Genomic DNA, 25,246 nt, shown 5'->3' on the forward strand with positions numbered 1-25,246 from the left:
ATATACATATATACATATACATATATATATATACACATAATAACATGTAAGATATTTCTGCATTAGTCATGTTATAAGAGAAAAATCAGAGCAATGATGAAAAACCTCAAAATAGAAAAACATCAGCACAAAAAAACAAAAGAAATAGTATGGTTCATTCAGCATCTATACTCCACAGTTTTTTTTTTTTATTCCTGGATTTGGAGATCCTCTTTTATCATGAGTTCCCTGGAACTCTTCTGTACCATTGCATTAGTGAGAAGAATATAGTACATCACAGTAGATCAACACTCAATGTTGATGATACTGTGTACAATGTTTTTTCTGGTTCTGCTCATCTCACTCATCATCAGCCCATGCAAGACCCTTCAGGTTTCTCTGAACTCCTCCTGCTCATCATTTCTTACAGCACAATAGTATTCCATTGTATTCATATACCACAACTTGTCCAGCCATTCCCCAATTGATGGGCATCCCCTCAACTTCCAATTCCTTGCCACCACATAAAGAACAGCTATAAATATTTTTGTACATGTGGGTCCCTTTCCCCTTTCCATGATTTCTTTGGGCAAAAGACCCAAAAGTGGTATTGCTGGAGAAAGCATATTTTTAATAATCTTGATATGGTGGACAATGTACTAGTGGTACTCCTTACTAATCTGATACCTTCAGAAGGCAAGATAAAGTGGAATAAATAAGAAATACCAAATAATACCAGCTATTAGAAATTTGTCAGTACCGATAACACTGACCACAAATGTGGGCAAATGAAAAAGACTAAAAAAAGTGATATAGACAGAAATAGTCCATGAAACAGACTCAAGAGAAAAATATTTTTACTATGAACCAATGCTATATCATAATAGTTTTGGGAAAATAGTTCACTAATGTGGGCAAAGGTTTCTTCATACTTTTGGTCAAAATTGCTCTTATTTCCAAGAGAAGAGAATATATTGAAAATCACTGCCAAGTAATCAGAAAAAAAAATTATACATAAGCCAGTATTATTCAAAATAAAAAATGCAATTAAGGAAGTAATAAAATCTTAAGAGAGGAAAATAAGATCATAGAAAGTCTTCATTTAATCCCTAGAAGCAGAAACTATGCCTAATGATGAAACAGATGAAAAAAATAATTATGTGATGCCACAAATGATTGAAAAAAGACCTAGGCATACAGAGATTGAAGATTTTAACATAGTGTGGCTCACTTTGATAGCATGACTCCCACCAGAAGAACAATTAAAAGTAAACAATGTCCTTTGAAAAAAACCAGAATCTGTTACAACCATTATGAACAAATAAATCTTCTCATTCTATTTCAAAAAATTGTAATTCATTTCAGGACAAAAACACAACAGTATAGGTGGTTGCCATGGTAAAGACCATAGGAGGAAGGTAAAGATTTCAAGGAATTCCCCCAAGGGGAGACATCAAACACTCCCTTGGAAGCAGCAACTTAAAATATGATTTGTGAAAACCTATTGGGCGATTCTATCAATATCAAACTTGAAGTTATGGTAGAAAAATAGAATAACTTACTATTTCTTTGAGGCAACAGAAAAGAAACACAAGAAAATGTAGAAAATAAAACTATTTCAAAAATTCTAAATTCCTTAAATCGGCAATTAAAAAGTGATGGTTGATATAACATTAACCTGTCAAAAAATTAAGGTAGACCAAGGATTGAAGGCAATGGAAAGAACAATGCAATCCATTTAACATAAAGAGTTTACTGCATATCCAAGATATATTTATCTTCCATGTCCTTCCCTGACCAATTTCCATTTCTTTTAATTTCCTTTAAGATACAACAAAGATCTTCCTGCTTCCCCTGTCATTTCCCCCCTGCTTTCATGTTTACACATACCTGTTCTGCTTCACCATCATGGTCTAGCTCTTTCCTGACTTTCTCCCATTTCCCATAACATCCAAACATATATCCAAAACTTTTTTTTCCTATCGCCTCAAGACCCAGATTACCATTAGAATTCATCTTAAAAGGAAAAGAAAATTGAAATAAAAAGTTGTCAGTAGTTGATAATGTGTGGTTTTGTTTTCCCTCCCAAGGAACATTACTTAAGGGTAGCATCTCAATTTGGAGGAGTTATAAAATGTTTTGCCAACCTCCACATAGCTAGCAAGGAATTTCGGAACTTAAAATCAGGTCTTCTAATTAGAAAGTCAGGGGTCTTTCCATTATTTCATAATGCTTCTTCTCTCATTTGTACCTTCAGAGATTACAGAGTATACTAAGTATAGCAAATTTGAGAATTTCAGGGCCCCGGAAAGAACTATCTACTTTGGCTTAGATAGGATTTTTCTAATGTCCCTTACATCACATCACATCACAGGTTGTGTAAGTTTCATTGTTCCCTAAAATATCAGAGGGACAATGTTTTGTTTTGTTTTGTTTTCTCCTCTTCCCCAAAGATGCACCAGTTTGCCTGATTAAGGGTTGGACAATGTACCTGAAAAGCTGATGTCTGATCAAAGTAAAACCTGCTATTTGCACCATACATTTTTGCTGATATTGACCAAAAAAAAAAAAAAAAAAAGAAAGAAAACAACAGCTTGGAAAAGGAGAAAATGTAAGCAGAAATAGAATCCACTGCTATAAAAGAATATACAGCAAAGCTGTCAAAATCCAAACAGAAATGTTGGAAAGATTTTTCAGTCTTATTGTAATTTCCACTCTTTAAGCAATTTTTTTACTCCCTTCTCCCTCCCCTTTCACCCTCCCCCTCAAATATGCATTCTCTCAGCTGAATAGGGACACTTGACTAATCAGTTTCATTTTCCCTTTATCAGCAATTCTCACTTCCTGGTTCTGATGTACTTGATGCCATGATCAGTGTCCTAGCATGGGGATGAATCAAAGAAAAGTGTGTGTGTGTGTGTGTGTGTGTGTGTGTGTGTGTGTTTGAGAGAGAGAGAGATTCTGAAAAGAATCAAATACAAAAAAGGGAAAGACATTTGGGGGTATTTATTTTCCTATTTAATGAGATTAACATTCCGTTGTTTTGTCACTAACACAATCCAAATGTTTCATTTGTAACTGAAAATGAACATTTTAATTTATCCCACTGAATTATGGCCCAGTGACTAATGAGGACAATACAGACAGATATCATGCTTACAAGAACAGATCTCAAATATGTAGAATTGAAGCAGCAAGGGCAGGCTAAATCTACATGAAATCAAACCAAATAGGTGATTTAGAGTCTAAATTTTAGACAATTCAGGCTATGTCTACACACACATTATTTATTAATTTGTGAGATTGGGCCTCTCTGTCTCACCTAGGTTGGAATTGCAGCAACCACTCATGTGGTTCACTTTTACTTGGCTGATACATTGAACTTGTCTCTTTCTGATTTGGTTGGATTGCACCTCCTCATGCAGGCAGCCTAACAGTTCCTGGCTCCCAGGAACTCAACATATTAGAGCCAGACAGTACAGACACATGATCAGGTTTAGATCTGCAGCAGTTCAAAACTAACAAACTCAATTCATTTATCAAAAAACCTCTCCAGTTACATGGATTATAAATGTATATCATCATGCTGAAGTAGGCATACTATTTTTAGAGGAAGGGCTTAATTTACTCCTGCATCTTCTTAATTGGGTCTAATTCAAGGAATAGAGTGTGTCTTTCATATAATAGTGGGAGAAATGATATGCTGAGTGACATCTGCCAGGTTAGTACAAGCAATATTTTTTTAAAGTGGGATTTGAATCCCAATGATCTTATTCTATTCCCAATATTCTTTTCTCAAATTCTGGCTTAAGTACTGAAAATGACTCATTGAGGTTCCATTAATAAGTAGCTACAAAACAGCAAACTGCTGGATAGTCTTAAATACTTTTATTTCACTGTGATTTGAGTGTAGAGACATGAATATCAATCCAAAAATTGTTGAAAAAAGTTAGAAAAGTAGTGTTGTGGAAGGAAAAGTATGGGATTTCCAGTAAAGAGATATGAGTTTCAATATTGGATATAACATTTGCTCCTGTATAGCTATGAACAAGTCATTTAATTTCTTTGCATCACTATGTCTTCAACAATGATAGGGAAATATGAACCATTACCTACTTTACATCAAAAAATTAAGAAGGAAAAAAAGTGTGCTTTGTGAACCTAAAACAACTGTGTAGGACTTGAACAGCAGACACACTGCCCACCTCCAAAATTTTTACTTTAGCAAAATCCTTAAGTTCACACTATACCAAATAATTCTCTCAGTCAAATGTTTCTCTATCTAGAGTCAACAAAAGCTGAAGGATTCTCTTATAAAGTCCCAGGGCAGAAGACTTGGAAGTTCCAAGGAACTATACCAAGGGAATTCATTATTTCCCAGATAGCCTATATCTATAGTCTCTATGATCCCTAAAAGTCTGTAATGAGATATCAGAAATGGTATTATTGATCCAGTGCTTTGAATCTCAAATATTTGGATCAGGGGGTTGATGTATTAAGGTACAGGTAAGCACATGCAACCAAGAAACCCCAGAAAAGACCAAGAAATGTTAATCACGATGAAAAAAGTATATCAGAGCATGTAACTTGGCCCTAATAAAAAACTTCAACACTGAAAACTAAAGCTGGAGAGATTAGTAATTTCTTTTAAAAGAAGCAAAATGATGCATACATATGAGTATCAAATAGTGCAAAGCTGATTCTGTAACAACTTGAAGCACAAATATGAAGAAAAATAAATTTCCACAAGGACTATATGAGTACTTACAAAAGATAATATGATATAAACAATTACATAAAAACTATTAATGAAAAAATATAAAAATAAGCTGATTAGAAAAGAAAATGATAAAATAACCACAAAATGGAAAATATGAAAACTGGAAGAGAATTAAGAAAAAACAATGACTTCATGAGATATCAAGAAACATTACAAGAAAAACAAAAAGCTAGAAAAATACAAGAAAATTTAAGTGTTAGTACCAAAAAATCTGCTTTAAAGATCAAGGGAGATAATTTAAAAATCATTAAATTTGAAAATAATAATTAAAAAACCTAGACAATACATTTTATAAAATTTGCTCAGATCTATGGAAAACAGAGGGCGATAGAAAAATAAAAAAGAATGCAAATATTATCTTCTGACAGTGACTGCACAAGAAAAATTTTCTGTAATGTCAGAGCCCCAAATTAGTACTGCTGTATTAAAGAAAAAAAGAAATCTGTAAGCATATGTAAATGAGTAGACGTACAAAGGAACTATAATCTGAATTACACAAGGCTTTCAGTTTCTACTGAAATCAGAAGTGATCTTGGAATATCATATTCCAAAATGTGAAAAAGATACAGATTTTTCAACCAAGAATAACTTACTCTGAAAAACTGATTATACCTGTAAAGGGGGGTTGTGGGAGATGGATCTTTAATGGCATAAAGAATGTTGAAAAATTTCAAATGAAACAATCAAAGCAGTATAGGGACTCTAACTGTAAACAAGATTCCAGAAAAATCTAGAAAGGTAATCATATTTGGGCAATTGAAGAAATTTATCTATATTATGATGTAGTGCAAAAATTGTAGTTGGGGAAGAAAACAACAAGTGTCCTTTCTATATATTAATGTCTTTAAGGTTTGTTGAGGGAGTTAAGTAACAAAAATAGATGACCTGGGAGTGGAATTGTTCTCTCATGAGGGTTTTAATAAAGGTAAAAGAAGAGTACAGTAAAAAGAAGCAAGCAGCTATGCTACTTTTTATTTTTCATAATAATGGATATGTCTATACATATACATATATGTGTACATGTATGCATACATGCATACATGAATGACAGTCATGAAAGGAGCAGGCATCAAATCAACTTTTATCTGAAATGGCCAAGGGAGTATTGAACAAATACACACACACACACACACACACACACACACACTAAACTGATATAGGAAAAAGAAAACAAATTTGACAGGGAAACAAGCAAGAATGGAGATTGGGATAAGAGGAAAGCTAATATTAGGGAGGGAATACTTACAAGTAAGGGACAGATTACTGGCACAGTTGATAGAGTACTGGACCCAAACTCAAAAAGACTCATTCTTTGAGTTCAAATCAGGCCTCAGATGCTTTCTAGCTGTGTGACCCTGGGCAAGTCACTTAACCCTGCATATCTCAGTTTCCACATCTGCAAAAGAAGTTGGAGAAGAATATCTTTGCCAAGAAAACCCAAAACGAGGCCATGAAACACTGGACATGACTCAAAATGACTGAGAAAAAGACAAAAGTAAAAAAAAAAATCCTTATCCTTGGAAGGGAGTGAGAAAAGAACAGAACTAGAATCTTAAGGTTATATTTTAGATTGTTTACTAAAGAACTGTGAAATGGGTGGACACATTATATCTGAAAGTAATGAAGTAATGTTATCCTATAAAAAAATAAAATATTATTTTCCAAAGCCTTACAAAGAATTGTTTGATGCAAAATGTTGTTAACAGAAGCAGATGCACATTTTATACATAATAAACAACATAGTAAAGAAAAAAGAACAACAACAACTATGAAAAACTTAGGGACTCTTTTGTTTTTTTTTTTTTTTGGTGGGGCAATGGTTAAGTGATTGCCCAGGGTCACACAGCTAATAAGTGTCAAGTGTCTGAGGATGGATTTGAATTCAGGTCCTCCTGAATCCAGGGCCAGTACTCTATCCATAGAGTGGCCTAGCTGCTTGATGGGACTCTTTTCTTTTCTTTTTTTTAAATTAATAAAAGTTGCCCTAATATTGAGAGAGTTATTATGAGTTGGAAGTATTATCTTCTCAAGTAAGAATGTAAACAGTTTACATTTTTAATGTCCCTCATGATTTCTTTTTCTTATTTATCTTTTAATGCTTCTCTATGGTCTCGTATTTGAAAGTCGAATTTTCTATTCAGTTCACATCTTTTCACTACAAATGCCTGAAAGTCCTCTTTTTCATTGAAGTCCCATTTTTTCCCCTGAAACATCATAAGCAGTTTTGCTGGGTAGGTTATTTTAGGTTGTAGTCCCAGTTCCTTTGCCCTCTAGAATATCATATTCCATACCCTCTGTTCCTATAGTGTAGAAGCTGCTAAATCCTCTGTTATCATGACTGTGGCTCCACAGTATTTGAATTCCTTTTTCCTAGCTGCTTGCAATATTTTCTCCTTGACCTGGGATCTCTGGAATGTGGCTACAATATTCCTGGAAGTTTTTCTTTTGCGTACATTTTCTGGAATTGATTGGTGGATTCTTTAAATTTCTATTTTATCCTCTTCATCTAGAATATCAGGGCAATTTTCCCTTACAATTTCTTGGAAGATGATGTCTAGGCTCTTATTTTGGTCTTGATTTTCTGATGGCCCAATGATTTTCAAATTATCTTTCCTAGATCTTTTTTCCAGGTCAGCTATTTTTCCAAGGAGTTATTTCATATTGCCCTCTAATTTTTCATTCAATTGGATTTTCTTTACTGTGTCTTGGTTACTCATAAAGTCACTAGCTTTCATTTGTTCAATCCTAATTGTTAGGCAATTATTTTCTTCAGTGACTTTTTCTATCTCCTTTTCCATTTGACTTTTCATGCTGTTGACTTTTTTTCATGACTCTTCTGCATTCCTCTCATTTCACTTTTTTCCCCTGTTTACCTTTTCATACTCTTCTTGAGTCTTGCATTTGAAGATCAAATTTTTTGTAAAGTGATGTTCTTTTCTTCAGGAAATCTTGAAAGTCCCCTATTTCATCGAAGATCCATATTTTCTACTGAAAGATAATGATCAATTTTGCTGGGTAGTTGATTCTTGGTTGCAATCCAAGCTCCTTTGCCTTCCAGAATACCATATTCCAACCCTTCAATTTCTTTAATGTTGAAGCTGTCAGTTCCTGTGAAAACCTTACTGTGGCTCCATTATATTTAAATTGTTTCTTTCTGTCTTTTTGTAGTATTTTCTCCTTTACCTGATAATTCTGGAATTTGACTACAAGATTAGTTGGAGTATTGTTTTAGGGTTCTCTTTCAGGACGAGATTGGTGGAATCTTTCAATGACTATTTTATTCTCTGATTGTACTATATAAGGGCAATTTTCTTTGATAATTTTCTGGAATATGATATCTAGATTCTTTTTTTGATTATGCCTTTCAGGTAGTCCAATAATTCTCAAATTATCTCTCCCAGATCTATTTTCCAGGTCAGTTGTATTTTCAATGAGGTTTTTTCACATTTTGTTCTATTTTTTTTTCATTCTTTTGATCCTGTTTGACTGATTTCTGGGGTCTCATGGAGTTAGCTTCCATCCATCCAATTAAAAATTTTAAGGCATTGTTTTCTTCAGTAAACTTTTGTACTTCCTTTTCCATTTTGCCAAATGTATTTTTAAGGAATTGTTTTCTTCAATTATTTCTCTCATTTATTTTCCAATTTTTTTCCACCTCTCTCATTTGATTTTTAAAATCCTTTCTGAGCCCTTCCAAGAAGGCTTTTTGGTCTTGAGACCAATTCATATTCCTTCTTCAGGCTTCACATGTAGGCATTTTTAAAATATTGACCTCATTTCCATTTGTGTATTGGTCTTCCCTGTCAACACAGAAGCTCTCAGTGGCAAGGGCCCTTTTCTGTTTCTTACTCATATTGTGTTTTGTTTTATTTTTTAACTTTTAAAGTTGAGGTCTGCTCCTGGGGCAAAGGGGTCACTGTTTCAAGTTTCTTGTGATGGGGGATAGGAACTGGGTTACTTGCTTTTTGCGCTGAGGCTTCTGTGGCTTGTGGATTCCTCACCACTCTGTGCTTGCTCCCTGCTCTTGCTCCCTGCACTGGGATGCCTTGGCCACTTGTGCCTGTCCTGTGGGTGGTTCTCTAGCTAGGAGTTTGTCTTGTTAGCCAGAGCTGGCACATCTCACACCTGGCCTGCCGTGCAACCAGCTTGCTGAGCCAGGATCAAGGGGCTTCAGTTGCTGTGCTGTGGCCAAGAGAAACCTGCTCACTTGCCCAGACCCCCTCCTTGCTGTGCTGTGCTGAGCTGCGTTGTGCTCCCTTTTTGCCCAAGTGAAACTGACCTTTCCTGAAGTCTTCTACATTATCTCAATTTGGGATAGTGTGTCTCTCTCTGTCTTTTTTTAGGTTCTGTAGTTTCAGAATCCATTTAAAGGCTTGATTTAATGTTGTTTTTGAGTGAAACTCGGGAAAGCTCAGTCAACTTCCTGGCTTCTCTCTGCCATCTTCTGCCTCTTATCTATTCTTAAAAGCTACCAACTTGATCTTAGGCACACAAAGTCCATGAAGTCACTTTTTCTAGTATTCTACTCCTTTGTCTTTTGCTCCCTATGCCAACCTTAGGATTAAGCACTGGAATTTATGGTTATTGTCATTGTTGCTTTTCTTGTTAATAATCCATAATTTATAATGTTAACTCATAGAAATAATATGAAATATGTAGATTTGATTCTATGTCTTACTTGTTCTATATTTTTAGTTTATTTCTTAGGTCATATTTTATAGCTAATAGTAATAGTAACTTACTTTATGTAGTATTTTCATAGTTATAAAGGTGTTATATACTACCATTATCTCCTTTGAGACTCTCAATACCCCTGTAAGCTTAGTACTACAAATATTAACGTCAGTATTTTTTTTAATGAGGCTAATAAGGTTCTGAGAGGTTAAAGGACATCTACATTATCACATAACTCATAAAATGTCAGACTTGAATGCTTGCCTTCTTGATCTCAAGTATAAGACTTCCTCCTATCACTAATTACATTTCATTTTGTCCATTTTAGAGTTAAAGAAATGCATATAGTAGCTAATCATGATTATCCCACTTTTCTTGGGTAGTTGTGATCAAATCATGGAAATGGAACAGGATTATAGGTTGAGGGAAGATACTGATCTTGAATACATGACAAAGGGGTTTGGATAAGATTCATTCTTGATGCAATAAAAACATTAATGAACCTCTTATTGGAACTTTTTTTTTTACTTAAGCTGGCAACAACTCAGGGAAGTAAGTCAGATGTCTGGGGTGGTGTCTTATGGATTACATCTGGAAACATGGCTTCCTGAGACCATTAACAGACTTTTATGCAATGCATTAGCACTTTATGAAAATGTAATTGATCTCTTTTGTATAGATGCCCAGTGGTGTTTCATTTGACCTCACTGTATGTTCCTCACAGGTGGTAGTGAAATACTATAAAGAGACATTAAAACATCACAGTTGCTTTCCACAGCTTGGATCATACACTATATATACACACAGAAGTACAAATATATTTATACATAAACACATACACACTTAAACTACCATACACATATATGTCCACAGTAATTATCTTTGATAGGCTTATTAGGTTGAATTTTCACATAACATGTCCATGGGATTTTAAGAATAATGAAATAAGGAAATCATTTCAAAGATAATTTCTTATTTATTTAGTCCAAAAGTGCACATAGAAATATATGACCAGCCATATCATTTAGTTTGTTAAAACATGAATTAATACTATCACCACTCTCCTTTCCATTTTTTTCCCAAAGCTTTAAGTATAGCATAGAAGTACTTTTGCAGTTTGAATACTGAGTGTCAATTCGAAAAATTATTGTAAGTGATAAATACTTTGGGGAATGTTTTCTGGATTAACATTTTACTTTCACATTTAAAACAAATAAACTAAAAACAAAATCAAAACTCTACCCAAATTGTCCTCATGGACATCTGCCCATATCACATACCTATTCAGATCCTATAATTAGCTTTGGAAATAAAAATATAAATAAATGAACAAAAGAAGACTCCATTTCTCAATCTCAATAAAAAAAATTATATTAAAAAAGGCAATTATTTAAAGGAGACCATCAAGGAATGAAATGGTACTATATTTACTACCACCTTCATATTGTTGAAGGAGAATCGACAACACATTGACTATACCTGTGGTATATTTATTAAAGTTATACCTTTTAGAGTATTTCTAATGGTATCTGGAGATAACCCTCAAACTGATGGATACCTCCAGTGCAAGCTGATATTCTGAGTGAACTGGTATTTGCAATAGGATGACTACCTACTATGAAGCATAAAATTCTCATATTTGAGCAAGTCCACATAATCTGTATTCCACCCAATCAAACATGCATACATACATATATAGATATACATACATTCAGATAGATAGATAGATAGATAGATAGATAGATAGATAGATAGATAGATAAGTAGATAGATAGATAGATACTGTGGTAAAATAATGGAATTTTGTAGACACCCAGGGGTCCTACTTGATTGACTTAGTAGTGTTTGATTTGGGTGTGAGAGAGAAACTGCTAAGTACCCACTTAAGGTGATAAGATTTTGAGCCACAAGTGGCCCACCCTGTTAAATCTAGTTTAACATGGCCATCCCTGAGAAGGAGTGTCCTCAGAAGCTGTGGACTGTGTCATCAACAGGGATCCCATCTCAGCTGCATAACATGAAGGACCTACCCTTTGGTGGAGAGACAAAAAGGTAGAAAAAGGGACCCCAACAGGAAGTAGGGGGGTTTCTGGCCTTGGAGGAGCTTTTGGAGCAGACTTGAGACTGGCTGCCATAGAAATTATGGACCCCTGGTGGTGAGTTAATAAAAACCAGTTCTTTGAATTAGCTGAGGTGAAAGTGAGTTTGGTTTTTGAGACAGCCTTTGCTAGAGGCAGAAAGATTATCCATTTTCCTCTTTTTCTATTCCCTTGTCCTTGACTTTTAATAAAACCTGATTTATTTGTGGAAAAGAGGGTGTTCAGTTCCTTTCTTATTGGCCTGGGAGAAATAACTACATTCTACCTATTTCCTCCAGCAAATAGCCTTCTCTATCATTACCATTCTTTCACTTATTTTCTATGTCTCCCTCACTATTGCCTGCTTTTCCTACTGGCTGATTTACCTACAAACTTGCCCATTTCTCCATCCCTCCAAAACTCTCACTTGTTCCTTCCATCCCCACTCAATATTGGCACATATATCTTCTGACTTTTATATCAATTTTCCTTCAAAAGGCATTCTACAATTGGTGCCTCTACATCCTCACCATCTACTTTTTGCTTAAATTGCTGTAATTTTGCTTCCGACCTTATCATTCAACTAAAATTGCTCTTTTTTAAGTTATCCATAATATCTTACTACCAAATCAAATAGGTTTTTCTCATTATCCTTCTTGATCTCTCTGTATATTTTGACATTGTTGATACCCTCTTCTCCTCTATGCTCTTGTTTCTCTAATTTAAAAAACAACAACACTATTTCCTAGTTTTCCTTCTACCTATCTGACCATTCTTTAGTTTCCTGAATTAGATCGTCATCCAGGTCATGCTCACCAACTCTGAGTGTCCCACCGGGCTCTGTTCTTGGGCCTCTTCTTTTCTCCCTTTATGTGACTTTAATTGGTGTTCTCATCAGCTCTGATAGGTTTTCATTAAAATTTCTATGTTAATAATTCTCAACTCTAACCTATCTCTAAACTCTCTGCTGCTTTACAGACTTACATGTCCAATTGCCTTTCTGACATCTTGAACTGGATATCCAGTAGATACCTAAAACAGATGTCCAAAATTGAACTCATAATCTTTTCCCCTAAACCTTCACTACTTCCCCACTTTCCTATTACTGTTGAGTACAGCATCATCTCTCCTACCTTCAAATTTCTATCACTGGGGCAGCTAGATGGCACAGTGGATAAGAGCACCGGCCCTGGAGTCAGGAGTACCTGAGTTCAAATTCGGCCTCAGACACTTAACACTTACTAGCTGTGTGAACCTAGGCAAGTCACTTAACCCCAATTGCCTCATTAAAAAAAAAAATTTCTATCACTGACAATCTACCACTAGGATCTTTTTAAAATGTTAGATAATAATAATAACAAAACAATATTTCTAGGTATTTTTGTGTCACCTCATTTGAAATTTATAGTTCTCCATTTTAAGTAAAAACAAATAAGGTGCTGACATGATGCATTTATTTATAATTATTGACCACCAAGCATATATTTAGCATTCATGGGTGAGTGAACACAAAAGGGAAATGTAGTGGAAAGGCAACTAACTTTTTTGATATGAGAAAAATTCCAGAAAGGGATTTTTTTGTTGTTTTTTAATTCAAGAGGTAAAGAAGTGTCAATGATAGCATGATTTGAATGAGAAATGAGCATATGCCATCACTGACTGAATTAATGAGCTCAGACCTTTCTTCTTTTCCTTTTTTTCATTTCTCCCCTATTTTTCATTGTGTGTTTTCCCCTTCTGGTCATCAACTCTTCTGAGGCTTTTACATATTTATAGATGTTAACATGTCTTCTGTTTGAGAGAATCTTCATGCCTGATAGCTTTGTTCATCTTCCTTTTTCTTTTGTTTTTAGAAGATTTCTACAAATTCCTTCTGGATGGGCATAGTTTCCCTCTCTATTCTTTCCATAACCTCTCAACCAATTGTCTCCAAAAATTTCTGAATGTATTTTCAGAGACCAGCTATTGAAAATTCCAAACTTTCTCCACCTTCCTACTGGAGAGCTGTGATCTCTTTTATTTACAGTCCTGCCATTCAAATCAGCCTTTTGCCACTTATAACCTTATATTCTTTTAAAGGTAAGTTTTTTTCTTAATGTCATCATATTTTATTCAATCAATTAATTTGTATTTTATTTTCTTGGTGATTTTTAGGTCCACGATTTTTACTTTCTACTCTACTATCTGCATCATTTCCTTTTCATAAGTCATGGAATGAAAGAGAGTGAAATGGGAACTTAGATAACACTTATTCTAGTCTTCTCATTTTACAGAAACTGCTTATCTCTTCTGTGGAATGGAACATTTCTTTACCAGTATTTGACAGGGGAAGATAGAATTTGATGATTGCCTCAGTTGTCACTTCTGGCTTCTAGCATTAAGATAGAAACACACTAAACAACAAAGTAATTTGAGTTGATTGGGCTGAGGTCCCTTTCCTCTATTAGCAAATGTGTGAGATCTTTAATTCAGTTAAGCTGAGCCACACACCTTTTTGGCATGAACATAAATGACTAGAATAAGTTTTTGATGATGAGGAAGAAGAAGAAGAAGAAGAAGAAGAAGAAGAAGAAGAAGAAGAAGAAGAAGAAGAAGAAGAAGAAGAAGAAGAAGAAATGGAAGAAGAATTAAAACAATAATTAGCATAAGTGACACCATGCTATATTGTTTTTGGTGGGGCAATGAGGGTTAAGTGACTTGCCCAGGGTCACACAGCTAGTAAGTGTCAAGTGTCTGAAGCTGGATGCTATATTTTTGTTACTACTTTTTTTTTCTTATTAAAACCTCCATACACTTATTAGTTTTCATAATCCCTGACTGTTTTCACTTCCACATAACTTTTTTTGTTTGTTTGTTCATTGCAAAATTTGAAGGTAGAAAGTGTAAAAATTATGATCTCAAAATTAAAAAAAAAAGTAAAGTTAAGCTCACAGAGATTAAATGACATTTTTATTATCATAAAGAAGATGTGATAGAGCAAATATTATAATCTAGTTATTGGTGTTATTTTCCTGATAGAATGAATGGTTTTTGAGGGCAAGAACCAACTCATTTTTATGAGTTTGTGGTACCAACACTATACCTGGCACATACTAACCACTTAAAAAAACCTATTGAATTATTGGTTACTTTCATTCCAGATTCCCATGGTTATGCTTAAGGTAAAAGAAGCTGTTTAATTATATTAACAGGAGACAATTTGTATTAATGCATGGGGGGTGCCCAACTTCATATCCTCATTTTTATTAAAAGTATCACAAGTTATAAATCATAACTCTATAAAATGTTTACATCTGGATTTAGGTTAAACAAAATAATGAAAGGTGTTTTGCATGTGGAGTCAGGGTGCCTGAGTTAAATTTCATTTTTGATACATATTGACCAAACTCTACTGAGACTCCATTTCTTTATCTTTTGAGTTGACATAATAATGCTTGTACTCCTAACGTTTTCTGATGTTAAGAGTGCAAGCATTAGACTCTTTGTCCAGTGTCAACTTGAAAGCATTATAGAAGTATAGTAATAATTATGATTTCAAATAATTTAAAATTGAATTGATAAAAAATAAACATTTGATTTTTGAAGGAAAATAAAATTAAACAAAGTAGAGAACAAAAGAAATTATATGTCAGAGCTATTGATAAATATTTCATGGGGGCAGCTAGGTGGTGCAGTAGAGAGAGCACCAGCCCTGGATTCAGGAGGACCTGAGTTCAAATCCAGTCTCAGACACTTATCACTAGCTGTGTGACCCAGAACAAGTCACTTAACCACAGTTGCCTCCCTAAAACAAAAACAAACAATCAAAAATAAATAAATAGATAAATATTTCATGACCAAACAAGGGTTAAGGTGGCAAATAGGAGGTTAGAAGGACACCTTTTATTATGTGAAATTAAAATATTTTTGTACAAAGCCAATGCAGGTAAAATTGGAATTGAAACAGATAACTGGGAAAAATAAAGTCAAATCAGAAATTTTCTCTGATAAAATTATTATACATAAAATATAACAGGAATGTGTTCAAATTTGTAAAATTAGGCAATTCAGAAATCATCAAAATAGCCAAAATATATAGTTATTTTCTTCAAGGAAAAAACAGAATTTCTCAATAACTATATGGGGAAAAACCATTCAAATCACTAATACTTAGAGAAAAAAATGGAGGCACTCTGAAATTCTCCTGCTTGTGCATCAGATTGCACAAATTAATAAAACAATGCTAGAAATGCTATGGGAGAATGGGCATACTAAAGCAATGTTGATGGAGATATGACTTGCCTTTCTTTTTTTAAAATTTAATTTAATTTAAATTTATTTTCAGTTCCAAATACTTTCCTCCTCCCTTTGTTTCCCCTAGCCATTAAAACAAGAAATACAAACCCCCATTACAAACACTAAGTCATGGAAAACTACACATTAGCCATTTTCAGAACAAAAGCAAGGAAGAGGAAAAAAAATTCTTCAATCTGCCTGCTGAATCTATGAGTTCTCTACCTGGAGTTGGCCAATATCATTCATTATGAAACCTTTACAACTCTGCAAGATCACTAGTTTTACCATAGTTACTTCCACAAACATTTATCTTTACAATATTGTTGTTTCTTTGTAAATTACTGTTTTTCACTTTGTATCAGTTTAAAGAAATCTTCCAACATTTGCCTTATAATCACCAGAAGGGGATAACATTCTTCATTCATTTCTTATGATACAATAATGTTCCCACACATTAATATAATATAAGATGGTCAGGTACTTCCCAGTTGATGGGTATTAACTCCTTTCTCATTTTTTTTTTAAATTTTGGGCACCATGAATAGAACTTTTATGCACATTTTCAGTTCCCTTTCCTCTTTCTTTAATTTTTTTTTTCTTAATATAGAGACCTAGCAGTGATACTTCAGGTCTAACTACTAACTACATTATCACTGAATAGCTTTTGGGAATGGTGCCAAGTTGTTTTTCAGAATTGTTGAACTGGTTAGCAGTTCTACCAACAGTGAATGAGTGTTACTATTCCCATGTCACATCTAGGATTTTTCCTTTTCCTTCTCTGTCATGTTAGTGAACTGATGAGTATGAGGTAGAACCTCAGAGGTGTTTTAAATTTTGTTTCTCCAATTGTTGTGATTTAGAACATTTTTCATAGGACTATTGATAGCTTTGATTTTTTCTTCTAAAACCTGCCTGGTTATCAATTGGAGAATGGATTTTATTTTTACAAATTTTGCTCAGTTCCTTTCTTAAATGAGACCTTTATTAGGGCAACTTACTGCAACTATTTTTTTCCAAGTTACCATCATTTCCTCTCATTTTCAGTGTATTGCTTTTATTTGGGTAATATTTTTTTCAACTTTTTTATAAAGGAAATAATTTATTTTACCTCCTATGACCCTCTCTGTCTCTGTCTCTGTCTCTGTCTCTCTCTCTGGTCATGGTCTCTAAACCTGTCTATACGTCTAATAGGTAATTACTTTCATTCTCTAGTAATTTGCTTATGATACCACTCTTTATGTCTAAAGCATGTGCCCATTATGACCAAATATTGCCAAATAGTGTGAGATGTTGGTCTATTACTAGTTTCTGCTTGACTTTTTTTTCCAGTTTTGCAAGTAGTGTTTGTCAAAGAATGAGTTTTTACCCAAAGACCTGAAATCTTTGTGGTTATCAAGCATAAGCCTATTGTGATCATTTATTTCTGCATATCATGCATTTAAACTTTTCCTTTGAGTAACTACTCTTTTTTTTGGGGGGGGGGGAGTGAGGCATTTGGGGTTAAGTGACTTGCCCAGGGTCACACAGCTAGTAAGTGTTAAATATCTGAGGCCAGATTTGAACTCAGGTACTCCTGACTCCATGGCCGGTTCTCTATCCACTGTACCATCTAGCTGCCCCTAACTACTCTTTCTTATCCAGTAACAAATTATATTGATGATTGCAACTTTTAAAATTATTATATTATGTGGTAATGCTAGGCTCCCTTTCTTCTTATTTTTAATTGACTCCTTGGATATCTATAAACTTTTGTTGATGTAGGTGAATTTAGTTATAACTTTTTTGAGTTCTTTAAATTAATTATTTGGTAGTATGATGGAAATGTACATTATTAATTTACGTAGTATCATCATTTTAAAAATATTTACTCAATCTAAACATAAGTACTTTTGTAACTCCAAGTACTTAGATACAAGAATGATTATTATTTCTCCAGTCATTTAGATAAGTCTTTATTTGTATGAAATGATGTTATAATTCATGTATGCTCCTTGGCAGCTTGACTTCCAAGTATCTTATACTGGTTATAGTAATTTAGATGTAATTTATCTTTCTCTCTGCTCCTGCAGGGATTTTTTTGGTTATTTACAAAAAATTGGATAGTGTATATATCTTTGCTTTATATCCTGCAACCTTTCTAAAGTTTTTCATTGGTTTGTCTAGATGTATAATCGATCTTCTAGGGTGTTTTAAGAAGATTATGTCATCTGCAAAAAGTGATAATTTTATGATGATAATGATGCACATGATAAGGGATGTCCTTTCTTAACTTTTAATAGGATGGCATAATAGCTTTTTTTTTTTTTGAGGCAATTGGGGTTAAGTGACTTGCCCAGCGTCACACAGCTAGTAAGTGTTAAGTGTCTGAGGTCGGATTTGAACTCAGGTCCTCCTGAATCTAGGACCAGTGCTCTATCCACTGTGCCACCTAGCTGCCCCAAATTATTTTTTGTTTGTTTTTTTGGTGGGGCAATGAGGGTTAAGTGATTTGCCCAGGGTCACACAGGTATTAAGTGTCAAGTGTCTGAGGCCAGATTTTAACTAAGGTCCTCCTGAATCCAGGGCTGGTGCTTTATCTACTGCACCACCTAGCTGGCCCATAATACCTTATTTTAATTACAAATCATGTATCTCTTGCTTTCAAATACATTGCATTTATTTTAAGGAAAGCTCCATTTGATTTTGTTAAAAAGAGTATTCAAATTTATATAAAGCATTTGTTAAAATATCTTTATGCATCTACTATTATATTCATGTGATTTTTGTTTTTTGTTATTGGTATAGACATTTATGCTTATTATTTCCCCAAAATTGAACCAGCCCTGCATTCCTCTCTGATTATGGTTTATGTCCTTTGTGACATAATGTTTTAATATCCTTGTTATTATTGTATTTACAATTTTTGCAAAAAAATTCATTAGAAAAATATTATTCCAGAGTTTTATTTCTATTTGTTCTCCATGGTTTAGGTGCCAAAACCACATTTAGGTAATAGAAAAAATCTTGCTGGGATCCTTTGTATATTATTTCAAACATCTATATGGTATTAATTATTTCTTTGATTTGTTCTTTGACATAGTCATTCTTTAGAATTAAGTTGTTTAGTTTTAAATTAATTTGGGGCAGCTAGGTGGTGCAGTGGATAGAGCACGGGCCCTGGAGTCAGGAATACCTGAGTTCAAATCCAGCCTCGGATACCTAAGACTTACTAGCTGTGTGACTCTAGGCAAGTCACTTAACCCCAATTGCCTCACTAAAAAAAAAAAAAAAAGTTTTAAATTAATTTGATCGATATTTCAAAAGCCCTGAATTCACTATAATTTTATTGCATTGTCAGAAAAAAACATGCATTCATAATTCTGTTTTTTTGAATTTCCTTGTGAGGTTTTTAATGCTTTAAAACATGTTTTAATTTTTGTGAAGGTGATATGCACACTGGAGAAAAAAATACACACCTTTCTATTTCCATTCAATATTATCCATTGGTCTATTCTTTCTATATTTTCCAAAATTATTTTCATGTCCCTAATTTCTTTCTTGTTTTATGGGTAGATTTGTCTAGATTTGAGTCTTACCATATTTTCTCCTATAACATTTAAATTTTCTTTCAAGAATCTTTATGCTATGCCATTTCCTACATACATTTTCAGTTTTGATATTAATTGCTTGTTACTTTTAGCTAGATGTCATTTTCCTGTTTTTCTCTTTAAATTAAGTTTATTTTTCCTTTTGCATTTTGTGAGATCATGATTACTATTGCTGCCATTTTTACTTCTCCTGAAGCAAAATAGATTCTGCTGCAACATTTTGTTTCAGCATTATATTTATATTGCTTTTTCAAGTATGATTTTTTTGTAACGAACATACTTGTAGAATAAAGTATCAAATCCATTGTTTCCCCTTTGATTTTATGGTTGAATTCATTCCATTCATATTTACCTTATTTATTACTGTGTATTTATCCATATTGTATCCTCTTAATTTAACCATTTTCTTTTTTACCTTATGCCCTCCTCAAATATTTATTTTGCTTTTGACCACTCGCTCCCTTAATTTATACTTTATACATCACTTTCACCTTTCTTTTAAACATTTCCCTCCAACTTCTCCGGTGGTTAATATGAATTTCTGTAAGCAACAGTATGTAAGTGTTTTTTTTTTTCCCCTTCTTAAAAGAGTTCACAGGAGAATGAGTTTTGTGTTGCCTGCTCCTTCCCTACCACATTTCCCCCAGCATTATCTAAACTCTTTTTTGTGTACTTCATTTATATGTGATAATCCCCCCAGTCTTCTCCCTTATCCTCTATCCAAATACAACCTTTGTTCTCACTTTTCGATTCTTTATTTTATATCATCCCAACAAAATAGACTCACATTCATGCCCTTATCTCATAGATTTTCTATAGGATCTCTGTTTTTGATAAAGTTCTTAGGGGATACATGCATAATCTTTCTTTTTATTTTATTTTATTTTTGTGGAGCAAAGAGGGTTAAGTGACTTGCCCAGGGTTACACAGCTAGTAAATGTCAACTCAGGTCCTCCTAAATCAAGGTCTAGCGCTTTATCCAGTGAGCCACCTAGCTGCATCTGATAATCTTTCAATAGAAGAACATACACCATTTAACTTAATTTAATCTCTTATAACTTATTAATTATGTTGACCTTTTTATAATTCTCTTGGATCTTAAGTTTGAATATGAAATGTTCCCTTCAACTCTGGTGTTCCCATCATACATACTTGAAAGTTCCTTATTTCAAGAAATATCCTTTTCCACCCTCAGTTTCCTCAGCAGGTTACATTTGATAGTAAGTCTAACTCCTTTACCTCCCAGAATATCATATTCAAAGCCCTCCATTTTCATATACATAGCTGCTAAATATTTGTCTTATTTATGGTGGATTAAGGGGCATTGAATTACATTATTATGACTGGTGGAAATATTTTCTCCTTGACCTGGGAGCTCTGGATTTTGGCTATATTTCCTGGAGTTTTCCTTTTAAGATTTCTTTCAAGAGGTGACCAGTGGTTTCCTCAGGATATACTCTTCTATCTATTTCTATTCTCTCTGGGCAGTTTTCCATTATAGGTTCCTGAAAAAAAAAATGATAATATAGGTTCTTTTATTTGTTTATTGTTTTCAGATAGCTTAATGATTCTTAAAAGATGGCTTCTTAATCAATTTCTGAGTTGAGTTTTTAATTTTATGAGATATTTCACATTTTCTTCTATTTGTGTGTGTGTGTGTGTGTGTGTGTGTGTGTGTATTCCTTTATAAGCCCATTCAGTTTTCTTCAGAGGTCTATCAGATATAGCTTTCTAAATTTCTATTCACTTCCTTAGCTTCTTATTTATTTTGTAGTTTTATCTAGTTCTGAAGGGAAGGTCAAGGTCTCCCACTAGTATAGTTTTGCTATTTCTTCCTTTAATTTACTTAACTTCTCTAAGAATTTGGATGCTATATCACTTGGTGCATATTTAGTATTGATTTTAGCAAAATGTAGTTTCCTTCCTTATCTTTTTAAATAAGATCTGTTTTTGCTTTTGTTCTGTCTCAGATTAGGACTGCTACACCTGCATTTTTTTCTAGGCAATGAGGTTTAAGTGACTTGCCTAGGGTCACAATGTCAAGTATCTGAGACCAGATTTGAACTCAGGTCCTCCTGAATCCAGGGCTTGTGCTTTATCCACTATGCCACCTAGCTACCCCCTGCTTTTTTTAAAAACTTCTGCTGAAGGATATCTTTTATTCCAACTTTTTACCTTTACTCTGTGTATATCTCTCTGTTTCTTGTAAACAATATATTATAGGATTCTGCTTTTTAATCCACTCAGCTATCCACTTCCATTTTATAGGAGAGATCATCACATTCACAGTAATTATTATTAACTGTGTATTTCCCTTCATACTATTTTCCCACTTTTTTATATTTTTTCCCTACTTCCCCTTTTTATGCTTCTCTTAAGGCTTGTATTTGAAGATCAAGTTTTCTGTTCCGCTCTGATTTTTTCATCAGGGAAATTTGAAAGTCCCCTGTTTCATTTAATATCCACCTTTTCTCTATTAAAGATTATGCTCAGAGTTGTTGGGTAATTGATTTTTTGTTGTTGTTGCAATCTAAGCTCTTTTGCCTTCTGGAATATAATACATGGAATATAATATTGAATTTGGAAGCTGCCATTCCCATGTAATCTTTACTGTGGCTCCTTGATATTAATTAATTCATTTATTTTCATTCATTTATTTTTTCATTTATTTAATCATTCATTTGTTCCTTTGTTCATTTCTTTATATACTTGTTTATGTGCTTATCCATTCATTCATTTATTTATTTGAATTTTATGTTCATTTATTTATTTATTGTTTGCTTCTTTCTTTTGGCTTCTTACAGTATTTTCTCCCTCACCTGATAATTCTTGAATTTGGCTACAATATTTCTTGTAATTTTCATTTTGGGTTCTCTATCAGGAGGTGATTGGTGGATTTTTCAATAACTATTGGTTTTAGGATATTAGGCAAATTCTTGATAATTTCCTAAAAGATGCTGTCCAAGCTCACTTTTGTTGATAGCTTTCAGCTAGAGGAATAATTCTTGAATTGTCTCTTCCAGATCTATTTTCTAGGTCAGTTGTTTTTCAGATGAGGTATTACATATTTTCTTCTATTTTTATATTCTTTTGATTCTTTTTGTTTCTTGCTTTCTCAAAGAGTCATTTGCTTCCATGTGCAGATTTTAATTTTTAAGAAATAATTTTCTTCACTCTGTTTTTGTATCTCTACCATTTAGCCAATTCTAACTTTGAAAGAGTTGTTTTCTTCAGTGGATTTTTCCCATTTAACCAATTGTATTTTTAAAGCAATTGTTTTCTTCAGTCAATTTATGTCCTTCTTTCCCCAACCTATTGGTTCTTTCTTGCATAACTCTCATTTCTTTTCCCGTTTTGTTCTTCTTTCTTACTTGATTTTTAATTCTTCTAAGAAGGCTTTTTACTAGGAGATCAATTCATTTTCCCCTTTGAGGCTTCATATAAAGGTATTTTGACAGTGTTGTCCTCTTCTGAGCTTGTGTTTTTGTCTTCTCTGTCACCATAGTAGCCTTTGACAGTGAGTTTCTTTTCTGTTTATTACTAATATTTTAGCCTATTTTGTGCTTATTAAAGTTGAGCTCTGTTCTTGGGCCACAGGGGCCTCTGTACCAACCTTCTTGTGCTGGTGGCTAGGGGCCCAATCACTGGTTTTCTCCTCTGAGGCTTCAGTGACTCATGGTAACTTTCTCAGTACACTAGGGTGCCCAGCTGACAGATTGCTTTGTGAATTGGGTCTGGAGCCTCATACCTGGCCTAACATGCTACTAACCTGCTGAGCCAGAACTGAGGGGGTCTCAGCTGCTGATCTGTGCTAAGGCTAAGAGCCTACTGCTGGCTTGCCCAGGTGCCCTCTCTGCTCTGCTTTGCTATTGTTTTTTCCCTGTGAAGCAGATTCTTTTTCTGAAATCCTCCTAAGTTATCTTAAGCATGAACATTAGTTCACTACATCTTTTTTTATAGCTTATGCAGCTACAGAATCCATTTAAAGGCTTAATTTAATGTATTTTTATTTTCCTGAGGGAATTTTGGGATAGCTCAGACCACTTTCTGGCATTTCTCTGCCATATTATCTCTGCCCCCATTGTTAATTATTAAAGTCATTTTTTGTTGCTCCTTTAAAGTCTCTCTCCTTTAGAAATTCTTCTTGGGCTCATATTTAATTTCTAGGTTTCTTTCAGTCTTTGCTAAGAGATGTTTTAAAGTCACCATCTTCTGTGTTTTTGTATTGAACTTCCCATTTACCACAGCAGATTTTTGTTTGGGTTCTTTTTTAAATTTTCTTCTTTTTTTCCAGACTACTTTTTGAACTTGGCTTTTATGTTAGTGTCATGCTCTGCTTACCTCTGGGTGGTGAAGAGTATTATCCTGAACTTTTTTCTTTTTATATTCTTATGATTCCTTTCAGAGTTTAGTCTGGTGGCCATGTCAATTTTTGGTGCCATCTTTTGAGAGATGGACTGATGGATTTAGTGTATATAAGAAGATATTTATTTTTACATGTGAATGTTGCTCCCCCTCTCTCACAAAAGAAAGAGAAGGAAACAGTTTTGTTAATTGCAAAAAATAGTAAAATATAACTTAGTAAAGAGGAAAAGAATAAATAATATAGAAATGAATCATAAAAACATTAATATAACTTTGTTAAATGATTCTTGGTAATTAATTAAATATGTCAGCAAGTATTTGTGTGCTGCAGAATATTTGCTTATATGAATTGGTACAGAAAGTTTCTTCATGGGGTGATTCCCTTACATATAAAAACACAGATTCAATATTCTCCCTTAAAAAGTGTTTTAACTAATTATTAACAATTCCTGCATTAGAACCTCTGTACATTAACTTATGAGTCCAATACCATTTTTCTGTTATCCTTCCTCCCTCTCTCCTTCCCCTCCTTTCCTTCTTCCCTTCCTCCTTTCCATCTCAATAAAGAGATAGAGATAGAGAAATATGTAGATATAGATAGATGTAGATGTAGATGACATAGATAGAGATAGAGATGATAGATAGAGATAGAGAAAGATAAATATAGATAGATATTTCTTGGATCTGTTGAAAGGGAATAAAAGAGCCAAAGCAGTAACATCACGTGTAGGCAAATCATTCAACAACTTTTTCCACTAGCTTTCCCTTTTATTTGCATTTATACACATAATTTAGGTGGTCGGGACTTATTAGACCAACATGCTAAATAGCAAAATAATAGAGACTTAAAGCCTGCCATACACCTTACACTCTAAGTTTTATCCTTTGTTGGATGTTCCAAATGCTGAAAGACTTTCACCCTGGACAATAAAGCAGAGCTTCATACACCAAGTTTTTTCTAGAGTTTTATTTTTATCATACTCTATTCATGATGTTATGAATCCCAGATATACTATGACTATACCCTGCAAATGAAGTATTTTTTGTCATGTCTTAGAGTAAATAATTCACTTCTGACATGGGGAGATGTTTCCATTTGATTCAATTGTGGCACTGTCAAAGAAACACACACATATCCATTCTATTAAAATACTGTTTCTTTTTTCAGAGTAAGAAAAAAAAACAGTGAAAAAACTTTCAAAAGAACAAAGCATGATCAGTAAGATAGACTACACCTATTTTCACTGTTACTCTCTCATAAATTGAGAATGAGTCAGAAATCTGATGAATTCTCCTGAGGGAAGAATATCAATCCCTTTAAATGCTGTAGTGGATGGAAGATTTAGGAGTATGATCCTGTCATAGAAAGAAAAGCAGCATACTGTTCATATTCAAGGGCTTATAATCCCTCTTTTCTCTCCCTCAACTTTTCACTTCATCCATGAGACTAATTTCTCTCCTTGAAGATTATTTAATACTTTTTGTGACCCCAACCAATATCAAAAGGC

The sequence above is a fragment of the Dromiciops gliroides genome, chromosome 1 (assembly GCF_019393635.1).
Source record: "Dromiciops gliroides isolate mDroGli1 chromosome 1, mDroGli1.pri, whole genome shotgun sequence".
Lineage (NCBI taxonomy): Eukaryota > Metazoa > Chordata > Mammalia > Microbiotheria > Microbiotheriidae > Dromiciops > Dromiciops gliroides.